Here is a 10,111-nt window from a genome sequence, read left to right as displayed (position 1 = left end):
TGCTATCTAAAGGATTTTTTTTGACATAATCACTGTGTCATCTTCAAATAACCTCAATTTAAGAATTTCCTTTTTGATGCTCAGTCCTTAATCCTCTACTCTTGTCTTATAACTCCATTTAACACTGCAAGGACCATGATAAATAGCTGAGTAGAAAGTTGGCAAATTTTCCTTGTATCTTTTTTGAATTTTGTATGCATTTGTTAATCCTCCATTAATCAAAATCTGTACTGTTTGTGTATTATAAAACACTTTTGATATGGAATTTTGACCAAAATTGCATAGTTTGGATGCAAGTGATTCATATTACACTTGTGTCCAAAAAGAAAATCCCCAATTCAAATGATCAAAAGCCTTTTCAACACCCAAAAATATAAGGACAGTCTTTTTCTCATTACGACTTTCCAAATATTCCAAAATATTTATAACACATAGTGTGCTATCTCGTAATTCTCTTCAGTAAAAAAAAAACATAGTAAATAAAATTTTGTAAAACCCTTTTCAATTTATCTGGAAGAACCGTAATGCAGATCTTATAATCATGTCCCCATGTCTCCAGTCCCAACAAAAAGTACTCTCCCCCATATTAGCTTGGAGGCTGTTACTTGCAAGTGAGAATGCTGTATGCAGGGTGTCAGCCTTAACTTTATTTTAATTTGTCAGACTCCCTGTTTCCTTGCTCTCTGATAGGCCAAATTGTAAGTTTCTTACAATGGTAGACACTAGGCTTGATCGATCCATGAAAAATTTGATTCTAAACTCGTTTCAAAACTAGAGGGGGCAGTTTTTCGTTTTTGTTGCTAATAACGAATTTGGCCCCCAAAATTTTTCGAAATTAACGAAAATTCGTTATTTTCGAAATTAATTCGTTAATGGCGGACGCGCATGCGCGGTCGCCCCAAAACAGCCCCGGGGGGGGGACTTAGGGGGCTCTCCCGCCCTCATTTTTTGAGTGATCTTCTTCAAACTTGGTACAGTGGTAGAACACATTTAACACTGATAGCTCACCAAAATGTGGAACGTTTCCCTTATCCTCTGATTTTTGGCAAATTTTCATAGCTTTTATAATAAACCATTTTTTAATAATTGCAGAAATCTGTTCCTGGTTTGAAAGTCTTATTTCCTGTTTCATTGGGTTGTCTTTACTGTGAAAGTCATTGTTCTACTTCAGAAACTTTGTTTTTGTGGCTGAAACTTTGTTAAATTGGTGGACCAAACCATAATATGTTCCATCCATGTCGCTTGCACAAAGTTCAGGCAGTGTCATAGATTTTGCCATGTTTCTATGACAGAACCAATTAGGAAATGACATTTATCACCCAGGAACAGAAATCGTAGTACACCATCAAATCATTCCTGACAGATGGCTATCAGCCTCTGAATAAGGAAATTAGTTCCTGGTTTGAAAGTGCTATTTCCTGTTCCATTGGCTTTTCTGGGCTGAGAGTGTGTGACTTGCCCAAGTGGGTGGCAGAGTGGGGAATCATGCCACAATTGGAGTCCAAAATTCAAACCTCTTCCTCCCTCCTTCTCTCTAAACTTCTCATACCTTCCAAGAATTCACATACTGTATGAAAGTTTGGTCAAGATGGTCAGAGGAGGGCAACTAAAATGATCTAGGGTCTGGAGAACAAGCCCTATGAGGAGTGGCTTAAAGAACTGGGCATGTTTAGCCTGCAGAAAAGAAGGCTGAGAGGAGACATGATGTATAATATGTGAGGGGAAGTCATAGAGAGGAGGGAGCAAGCTTGTTTTCTGCTGCCCTGCAGACTAGGACACTGAACAATGGCTTTAAACTACAGGAAAGGAGATTTCACCTGAACATTAGGAAGAACTTCCTCACTGTGAGCTGTTCACCTGTGGAACTCTCTGCCCCGGACTGTGGTGGAGGCTCCTTCTTTGGAGGCTTTTAAGCAGAGGCTGGATGGCCATCTGTTGGGGGTGCTTTGAATGCGATTTCCTGCTTCTTGGCAGAATAGGGTTGGACTGGATGGCCCAAGAGGTCTCTTCCAACTCTACTGTTCAATGACTCTCTGATTCTAAGCGAGGACAAAAGGGGGTGGAGAATGTTAAGAGGAGAGAGGGCCTGGAACACCTGGGAATTGTAGTTTTAAAGCGGGCATAATACTATTGGAGAAACGTTTGCTTCAGCCCAATGCTTTTATAAATGGTCAATATTCAGAGGCTTCCTTCTCCTGCATTTTGAAAGCTATTATGATGAAATTTGCCAGAATGGAAGCAAAAATTAAGTACTCTTTGCCTATCAAGTTTCATAATGTTTGACCCATCCACTGATTTTTGGGGATTTCTGAAGCAACATTTTTTTAAAATGTTAGCAGATCGATAGCCACGCCTCCCTGTCCTTCTTCCTTCCACTTTGATTGGCTTGCTAAGGCTTCTGGGAAATGGAGTTTTTTCTCTCGTTATGGCGAATTGCTTCATTAATGGTCAATATTCAGAGGCTTCGTTCTCCTGCATTTTGAAAGCTATTATGATGAAATTTGCCAGAATGGAAGCAAAAATTAAGTACTCTTTGCCTATCAAGTTTCATAATGTTTGACCCATCCACTGATTTTTGGGGATTTCTGAAGCAACAATTTTTTAAAATGTTAGCAGATCGATAGCCACGCCTCCCTGTCCTTCTTCCTTCCACTTTGATTGGCTTGCTAAGGCTTCTGGGAAATGGAGTTTTTTCTCTCGTTATGGCGAATTGCTTCATTAATGGTCAATATTCAGAGGCTTCGTTCTCCTGCATTATGAAAGCTATTATGATGAAATTTGCCAGAATGGAAGCAAAAATTAAGTACTCTTTGCCTATCAAGTTTCATAATGTTTGACCCATCCACTGATTTTTGGGGATTTTTGAAGCAACATTTTTTTTAAAATGCTAGCAGATCGATGTCCCATGCCTCTCCCTCCCTCCCTCTTCCGCTCTGATTGACTGAGAGGCATGCCAACATGGCTTCTCCTCTACAGCTTCATCCGAAGACATCAGAAACAAATGAAAAAAGGTACTTTTATTATTCAAATTTGTAATATTTGTAAGGGCAGTGAGCAGATGGTTCAATATTAATTCAAAATTGCTTACGAAACGAATTTTTAACGAATTTAACGAAATAACGAAAAATTTGCTCAAGCCTAGTAGACACAGAGATCCCCCTTGTTCACCTTTTCTAGATGGAAATATCATAGGAGCACTATGTAGGGGAAAGTAATTGCTGTGAGTATGCTATCATTAGTACTGTGTGCCTTCAAACCATTTTCAATTTATGATAACCTTAAGGCAGAGTTTTCATTACAATATTTATTTAGAAGGGGTTTGTAATTTTCTTCCTCTGAGGCTGAGAGTATGTGACTTGCTCAACGTTATTGAGTGCTTTTCCATTGCTGAGTAGGGACTCAAATCCTGATCTCACTGAGTCCTAGTCCACCCACTACACCACAGTGGCTTGTTCACTGGGGATAAATAAGGGATTAAAGACTCGGAAAAGTTTGAAATAAATGTTAATAATTTAAGTAACAAATGGTGATGACATAATAGCAAATAATCATGTATCCTAACAAACATACTGATATCATTACAGGAGGGAGGGGAGTCTCAGTCTCCAAGGTCATTTTGAGAAGATCACCAGTTTGCTGGGACTGAGGACCAAATTAGCCCTGAAAATAAAAATACATTGCCAGTGTATTTTTTAAAATGTTAATATACAATGCATGAGCCCTCATTTTTGATGGCATCATAACACATGGAGAAAAGACTACCCCTTTCTTCTCCCAGGATAATCTTATCCTTTTTCCAGCAAATGCTAATTTTGAAATGCATTTGGAAGGTATCTTCTTCAAGATAACGGTTGATGCATTTTTATCCATACCAGAACAAGTGAGGAAACAATAAAAATGCTCACACAGGCCAAAGTCCCAGCAAAAAGTATACTCTCTCCCCATATTGTCTTGGGAGGCTGTTACTTGCAAGTGAGAATGCTGTATGCAGGGTGTCAGCCTTAAGTTTAATTTGACAGGCTCCCTCTGTTTCCTTGCTCTCTGGTAGGCTTAGAATAAACTTTGGTCCAACAGTTGCGGTAAGCACTTAAAAACGACATCACACTTCTCTCACATGTAAATCAGCACAATTACAAGTAGAGAAGAAAAAAACCACATTGAATTAAAACAATGCTGAATTAACTGGCAACCTTGCTTTTCTCAGGGAATAGTATGTGTCTGCATTGAACCCATTACAAACATTTGTCATCTCTCTCACACACACAGAAAATAAATAATTTGAAAAAAAAAGTATTATTTAGAAAAAATGTAAGCCTAATTACCTGTTTAAAAATGAAAAGTGTCAAATGCACTGCAGTCTAAAAACATTAGAGAGGAAAATCAAATAGAAAAAAACATAACACTATCAAACAAAACTGAGAAATCTTCAGACAAAAATAGTAGGTAAGTGCCTTTGGAGGAGCCTTCAAAACAACTCAATATATGCAAATCTTTTTTTCTTTTAAAACAATAAAATTTTCTTTTTAAAAAGCTCATCAAATGTATTTACAAGGGCTTTCAAAACGGCCACTGCTTCCGATATTGCCTCTGTGTGGACATTCCCCCCCCCTTTTTTTTTTTGAGCTAGCCAAACCAAAAATATACTTAAGAGACACAAATTAAAGTGCTTTTCTCCTCTAAATGCCAGCTTATATCATTCATGGTAGCAAAGATTAATAAAATTCCAAACTCTTTGATAAGTCAAGGCAGGAACGACACAAAAGGACTTCACAATATGGTCCATTGCCCTTGTATTTTAATATATGTATTTTATGAGTTTTTGTGTATTTTAAGGGAATATGTTCTAACTCAAGCCTTAAGGAGAGGCTATTATTATTATTATTATTATTATTATTATTATTATTCCTCACAACATTGGCAGTAGACCACATCCTTCACCATGCACACACCTGAGAGCATCTACCTAACTCGAGGTGTGCAGGGCAGGTTGCTGATACACAATGCCATGTCTTCTAACAGCTCACTACTGCTCCTGGTTCTCTGCAAAGGAAGAGAAACATGCTTGGAAAACATGTAACCAAAGAAGCAAGATCTAGGATACAGTTTGATGCAAGGTAGGGCTGGTGACATTACACTGTGGTCCTTGTGTGTTCCTTCATGTTTCTGAGCCCCCCACCCTCAAAGGATTCCGATTGTACCCGTTTATCAGCAGCTTCAAGTGTCCCAGTTCCTCTCTCTTCCCAGTTTGACTGCAGCTCACATCAGTAGCTGCAAATGGAAGATGTTTGCACTCAGTTATTTCAGGAGTGGGGAGATGAACGGACAAAGTTTAGTCCTTCTTAGTTAAAAGCAAACTGCCAGCCAGCTTTGCATCTCAACAGCACTGTGATAGGTTGATCAGTTTTTATCTGCAAAATATTGAAAGGTGTGTAGGGACGTTCCAACTTCAACTGTTTTATTCAAAATGCTCATCTGTGACTCCAGGGATCGGGGGGGGGGGGGGGGGGTGTCGCAGTGAAATTAATGGGGTTCTGTATGAAGCAACAAAAAAACCCCTTTGCAGCAGAAACTCTCCCCCTCCAGTTAAGGAGCAGACATACACCACTTGTCTCTGTAGTAGATAAGACTTTATACAAGGAATATTTACAGTATAGCACACCTTCTAGACATTCCCAGGTAAAGTTTAAATCTTCTTACTTGAAAAGGGCTCTCACTGGTCTTGTTCTCCAATTCTTCTGTATTTTTGCAAATTTCTCTCCAACCGCAACTTTTCATCAACACAACTCCTTCAGAACCAACCCTCACACTAGAGTAGATTTGTGCTACTTTAGTACCTTTACAGCTGCTCCACCCTGGCTATAAATTACATAAGGCTAACCAGGTGGCTTGATTCTTAATGTTTACAACATGGTTGGCTTGATCCTTACTTACTTACACTTTCTTATTGTTACTTAATAAATGACATACAGTAGTCTTGCTTATCCAACATAAATGGGCCGGCAGAACGTTGGATAAGCTGAAATGCTGGATGAGGAATTAAGGAAATGCCTATTAAACATCAAATTACGTTATGGTTTTACAAATTAAGCACAAAACATCAAGTGTTACAACAAATCAACAGAAAAAGCAATTCAATACACAGTAATGTTATGTAGTAATTACTGTATTTACGATTTTAGCACCAAAACATTGCAATGTATTGAAAACATTGACTACAAAAACATTTACTAAAAAACTGATTACAAATAAAGATAGAATTGCTGCCTAGAGAAACAGCTGTGGATCCAGGCGGGAGGCAGACTACATTGGATAATACAGAAGGTTGGATAAGCGAAGGTTGGTTTAGTGGGACTCTACTGAACTGAAAAACTCTGACTGGGGGGGGGGGTGCATTTCCCCACATTTTGTTCATCCGAAGATGTTTTAGGATGGTTTACTTACTTCTTAAAACTTCTCTTCTTGGTTTAGAAGACGACTTCCCTGGACCTAAACACAAACATAACAAGGGCACAAAAACAGTGGACAATTGTGCCCTACAGGCCCAAAAGAATGTATGAGAGCATTCATGTTTTGCAGAAGGAAATGGGAAACTGAAGAAGAGAACAAAATGAAAGTGAGCCTAGCTGGCTAAGTGGAACGTTCAACAGAGTGCTACAAATTACAATAACTTTACAATAACATCCACAGGCTACCGGTGGTTAAAAAATTAAAATACAGTGCAAACAAAATTTGTAGCAACACATACTTCACTCTAAAAAAAAACCCTTCAGTTTTATTTGCCACATGTTTTTGTACAGTTTACACAGAATGTATTTCATAGGATTTTTTTAAAAAAACTTTTTAACAGGATGCCTGTACATTTCTGAGTTTTTCAGAATTCTTTAGTTTGAAATAAAAACCACAGATACAACTCCATGAAGTTTGAAACTAAGGGTTTTTTCCATGCGCTCCAGTGAAAGCATAATCAGGAAAGTGTTCTGTGATATTAGAGTATTCCTTTGATGGCAACACAAATTAAATTTAGCTCAAGTTACATAAAAATAATAATAACCTTAACACTTTTAATCAGCATAAGAGGTTTATAGATCTGCAAGTGATTTAAAGGCTGTTGGCCTGGGTACCAATGCATTTGCAATATTGTGCATTAGTGAAATCGCAGAGATTACAGAGTGGGGAAAACCCTTCAAAATAATAAATGAAAATATATAAAACAATAAAAACGCTAGGATCTATATAAGAGGAGAAAAGCCTTGTTTTGGCTCTGGGGTTGTAGTAGTTTATCTCTAGAATACAAGAAACAGGGATTTCATCTTATATGGATCAAAAGTGACAGAGGTTGGGAGTCTGACTGTCTGGCTAATACAGTAGGATTATCCAGCACATTGGGGAAACAGATTGCAGTGGATTTTATGCAACATTAACTTATTTGACCCAACAAAGTGCACAGAGAAAAAGCTGCCCTGTCATCATCTTCCCCCAAGCAACCCACAAAATGCAGCTGCTGATTCCGAACAGTAACACATGAGAAGCAAGTAACTTGCTAGGAAAAGGAAAACATTGATGAGCCACTCACCTGTAAAAAGGTGGGCTCTTATAACAAGATTGCACCCCAGTGCGCACTTGACTTTTGAGTATGTTACACCAAATATGCACAGGACCAGGTAACACCCATCTATTAGTCTCAAATGATGTTTCATAGTTTGTGGCTCTCAAAGCCTTATTAATCTGCATTGTTTCTGAGTCACATAGCTCCACATCTCCAGCTGTTAAATGCTCATTTTGAAGACAGATGTGTTATGCAGAACATTCCCAAATGTTATTTTTATCATGTATTTAACTACTTGTTGCAACAGGGTGGAGTTGTGCAATTCTGGACTGCAAAAGAAAATTGGTTCTGCATTCATGATTTTATGATAAATATTCAAATTGTGAAAAATAAATTAAAACTCTTGTGCTATTACATTGGCTTGTCCCATTTCAGTGCAATCCAGATGTGTTAGACAATTATTGTTGTACACAGCCAACACGATCACTAGGTATCCAAATGGAAAAAGGGCTGAGGTACAAACATATTCTTAGGCATGCAATTTCAGATCTAAATACTAGGTTCTAAAATGGTGGTGTGTGCTGTAGTGGCTGGACATGATGAGGATGCTTTCCATCACGAACTTTGCTTCCAACGGGGATTATTGACTTCTTCAAACCAGCAGCATAACAGGTAGACCTGGTTGTCTTTTTTGCTTCTAGGGCCCTGTTTTAAGGGCTGTACACTGGGCCTGCTTCTTCCTGTCTCAATGGTAAAATGTCAAAATAGTTTGTTTTCTTGCACATGTCCTTCTCAAGGAATCCCTGTTCCTAAATATGGTGGGTTCTGTGTCTGTTGTGAACATGAGTCTCAGATGCATTAAATTTCTACTCTAGATAGAAATGGACCTTGACTGCTGCCATTCCTTTAATTTTCTTTCCTTTGACCATAATTTATACAATATTTTCTTTACAAAGCATATAAACTTTAATCTTACAAAGGGGATTCTAGTTTGTCTCAGAACACAGACCACTGTCCTTGAAGACACCACAGAGCACTTTCTCATTTTTGTTGCACAGGACTAATTTTGGGCTTTGTCTTAAAGCAGCAAACAGATTCTAGCATGTTTTAAAATTAAATAACTTGTTGGAACAATGCATAGTCACAATTCCAAATGCAATTTAAATCATTAACATTATCCTATACAACATAAACAGTGAAAAGCTTGCAGTAGCTTGAATAGGATTTTGAACAATGGAAGGTGCCTAACCATGTGGTTGCACAATGGGAAAATGAATCACAGCACAAATATGTCTTTTGTATGAGATTTTGTCATGAGGTTCTGCTATTTCCATTCATAAGGGTTTTTATTTTGTATAGGGTATAAAGTAGCTAGGAACTAAGAAGATTAAACAACCGGCAGAAATAGTTCGAAAAAAAATCACTCCCAAGTATTTGACATATGGCATGTCTGTGGCCTCTGACCTATTTTCAAAACCCTCTACAAGCAATCAGTCGAGATTGTCGCAACTGGCTAGAATTATCTTGTCTCTTCATTGGATAAAGAAGACAATGAAAGAGAGAAAGCAAACAAGGCAACCCTGCCTATTTTTTGCTCTGGCCCTATCTAGTTATGAATATGCTGTCTCTGGGCCTATTTATGGTGGCCACTTAACATGTTGCTGGTCCAGAGTAACAATACTCGGCCCTGGGAAGGCAGGATGGAGTCTAGACCGCCCAATTGGTCATGTGAACAGTTGGGCCAATTCCAGCTCAGTTCCTTCCACCTTTGATGACATCAGCAAACACACCAAGAGACAGCCAGGAGCTCTCTGGCCACTGCTTACGTGTCATTTTGCAACCTAGCAGTGACCACAGAGCTCCAAAGAGCTCCTGGCTGTCTCTTGGTACGCTTGCCAATGTCATCAAAGACATCCACACAACACGAGGAAGGGGACCAAATTAGAGTTGGCCCAGCTGTTCACACTACCCAGTGCAAAAGCATGTTAGGGGTGCATAAAAAAAACTTAGGGGTGCATAATGGAGGACATAAATAGCTGGTTAGCCGTTTATGTCCTTCATTATGCACCCCTAAGTTTTACCCTTCACTTATCAATGGGCCATATCAAAATCCATAATTTTGGCTCCCAACCTGCCCATGACCTATACATGAGATCAATGTATATATGAGCATTTATGATAACAATGCCAATGATATGATCCCCAAGTTTGATGAGGAGCCGTGAAAAATGTGCAAAGCTACTGAGTAATAGCAGTAGTTTGATGCTAGAGAAGACACAAAGATAACAGCACTGTTGATAAAACTTGTTAGCACTAAGTGGAAAGAGCCAATGGCAAATCACTACTGAATGTTCTTTACCTCAAAAGCCCTGTGAAGCAAGAATTAGTGCCAGAAAAGGAGACACTGAACCAGTTATGGGGGCAAAGCAAAGGACAAATACAAATAGTGGTGTATCTAATTATGTAAATGGATTCAGGCCAAAAGGATATTGATCTACAGACATGCACAGATGTGGAAGCAAAGTCTAAGGCTGCACAATGAATATATACAATGAGAATGTGAGA

General features: G+C 38.6%; 1 long non-coding RNA gene across 1 annotated transcript; it reads left to right on the top strand.

Annotated features, from left to right (window-relative positions):
* Positions 1–790: 790 nt before the first annotated feature.
* Positions 791–9,112, top strand: LOC107982364 (uncharacterized). Its single transcript, XR_010002100.1, has 3 exons — positions 791–3,011; positions 5,020–5,114; positions 6,469–9,112. It is a non-coding gene; the product is annotated as an uncharacterized LOC107982364 (long non-coding RNA).
* The last annotated feature ends 999 nt before the right edge of the window (positions 9,113–10,111 follow it).

The sequence above is a fragment of the Anolis carolinensis genome, chromosome 1, assembly GCF_035594765.1.
Source record: "Anolis carolinensis isolate JA03-04 chromosome 1, rAnoCar3.1.pri, whole genome shotgun sequence".
Taxonomy (NCBI): domain Eukaryota; kingdom Metazoa; phylum Chordata; class Lepidosauria; order Squamata; family Dactyloidae; genus Anolis; species Anolis carolinensis.
This window is presented reverse-complemented; position numbering and strand designations above follow the sequence as displayed.